The following is a 2,827-nucleotide window of genomic DNA, read 5'->3' on the forward strand; positions in this document are numbered from 1 at the left end:
AGGGGAGCAGGGCGGGGTCTGTCACTCCCCAGGCTGTTTGCAGGGAACCTGCGGCGGGTGGAACTGCCCGCCCGCCCGCTGGGGCCTTCCAGGGCTCGGAGAGGAGAAACCCGGCTGCTTCTGGACTGCTGGGGCTTCTCCTTCGCCAGAAGGATAAAGACGATCATCAATTAACCAAGAAACGTTTGCCCAGGGGTGCCTTGCCATCCACTAAGCATACGTAAGGAAGCGTGCTGCCCAGGCAGAAGGTTCCAGGCGTGAAACCTGGGTTACTTAGGGGGAAAGCCAAAGCAAGGCCTTGAACCCTTTGGACATGCCCCTCTTTACTGAACTGCGGCTAAAGATGAAATATGCTCTGGTGGCGGGAGGGGAGATCCACACTGATGGGATACCCTGAAGATAGCACCAGCCTGGTCTGGGTTAAAAAGCTGCTGGGGGGTAAGGCTGCTGTTTGGCAGGGCATGCAGAAATATTAATGAGTAAATTATTTCTTAAGCGTTTCCCATGTGCCAGGCACTGTGCTAAGGGCAGAGAATATAACTACAAACTGAAAGAAGAAACAGCCCCCACACTCAAGGTTATTAAATTTTGATGGGTGAGACAACCTATAAAAATGTAACTAAAAAGAAGTGGGGAAGTGGGGGGAAAGGCACCCCCGTTCCCGCAGCAAAGTCCAGAGAATAAAGGATGATTGGTCTAGACCCTTCCTTAAATGGAAATCCCAGTCTGAACTGACCCATGGAAAAAAGGAACTCACAGGAGCAGAGAGAGAAGGCAGCCAAAGCATTTTGACCCTCAAGGAGCTAACGGTCTAGGATACAGGAAAAGACAGGCACAAATATAAAGGCACATGAGAAGCATCAAATGAATTTTAAAAAATACAGGCAACCAGCAGAATGAAGAAGGTCTTTCATGTAAACTGACCAATTAGGAAAGATTTTAAGAAAGTAGAACATGAGTTATGCCTGGAAAGATGAGGAATACCTGATGTTTATAAACCTATTTTCCTCATAATTACCTCCATAGATGGTGCAAAACTAATTCCATTGTAAAAATTGGACCTGACTGTGATTTGATTGGTATAAGGAACTCTCAGTAAGGAAATTTCCTTCTACCAATGCATTTATGTAACTCTTTTGCAATTTATAATGTTGTCTCTGGGCATTGTCATTGTGTAACACAAGAGTCACTAGAACCAGTTCTTATGAATTAGCTGATAGTGCCACCATTCTTCTCATCTCCTGTTACAGAGGGACAAACTGAGACTCAGAGAGAGTTGATGGTTTACCCACAGATCCACAAGCCTTACAAAATCAGATCTTTTGTATCTAAACCTAGTGTTCTTTCCACAATATCAGGCTGCGTCAAAAGTTATAATCCTCACCACCAAGAAGTTAGTTTCCTCATAAATGAATGAAACAGATAATATTTTAAAATATATAATTAAGTGCTCCATTGTGTGGTTCATCTTAAAAGCAGAGGAAAAGCTCAGTCAATGGGATCAGTCAGGGATATGCTGGTAGATGTTTGTTACAATTAAAATTATTTAAAGAGACTGATTTCCAGTGGCAACTATGTTTTTTGGAACCCCAAAGTTTGCCCCTGTCCCTTGGGAACTTGCCTTAAGGGAAGTCCCAGACTGATCTGGTCTCTGACTGAACAATAAACATTAAAAAACTTAATGATCCCAGTTTAGGGAAGATTAATATATAATCAAATCTCAAGAACCCTTTTTGTCTTAGAAGTTTCTCCCATTGTATCAGAGATTTCTTCCCAGGTAGCCCAGTCCCAGGCTGTAATCATCCTTTTGTATCCATCCTAAAGCATCAGCCTTTCCCTGATAATCCAGCCCTGGACTCCCTCTTTCCTTGTGGCCATTATAAAGCTAATCATTCATACTTCCTTGTCTTCTATTCCCCAAAAGGTACATAAGACCCCCAAGTTCTGTTTCACTTTGGAGAATCATCTTTAGTGGGTTTTTCTTCCCCAGCAACACTGTTCCCAGAATCCCAGAGCTTCGGCTCTGTGTGGTATTAAGTGCTTGACTCTGTGTGGCCTCTGAATCTTGAACACTGTCTCTTGTCCTGATTAGACTTGTTCTTTCTGACTACTTTAGTGGTTCTGTGTTTTTCAAAGTTGTCATGCGCAAGACTATCAATCTATTGGTTAGGTTAATATTTTAATCAATTAAGTGATAGGGTATTGGCCCTCTCCATGACCAGAGACCCCCATGGGGCAGATCTATAATTAGTTTTAGAAGCTCATTATTCAACCCCTCCCTTGAATATCCCAAGACATCTTTAATTGGTAAATAGCTAATTAGAAGGTGTTCTACCAAACTATCCATCCCTTCCCAAACTATAGACAATGAATCTCCAGGTGTCAAGAAGAGAACCCTCATCTCTCCTTTCTATTAAGTAAATTTTGTTTAAAAGAAAAGACACTTATTGAGATTCCTAAGGACAAAGAAAAGTAAAAAAGCAGAGTCTCTGACCCAGAACCTAGACACAGGAATATACAAAATTCTTTCTAATCCAGAATCCTTTAATCCCTTAAATAGAAATTAATGTATCATGTGAAAAATAAATTCACACATGTTTAACAACTGGTTGGGGTATGGGGGTGGTGGATGTTTCTAGGTAATATACTTTTAAGTTTAACATGCGTTATTAAACTTTTCCTCTCTCTATTAAGTCTGATTAATCAAGAAAACAATAAATCAATCCCTGATCTGTAGCGTTTGCCAGTTTCCAAGGTATAAATGCTGACACTGAAAATTTAACAATTGGCTCTCTCCAGTCAGTATCAGCTGGCTCCAGCACATCAC

The sequence above is a fragment of the Monodelphis domestica genome, chromosome 1, assembly GCF_027887165.1.
Source record: "Monodelphis domestica isolate mMonDom1 chromosome 1, mMonDom1.pri, whole genome shotgun sequence".
NCBI classification, from domain to species: domain Eukaryota; kingdom Metazoa; phylum Chordata; class Mammalia; order Didelphimorphia; family Didelphidae; genus Monodelphis; species Monodelphis domestica.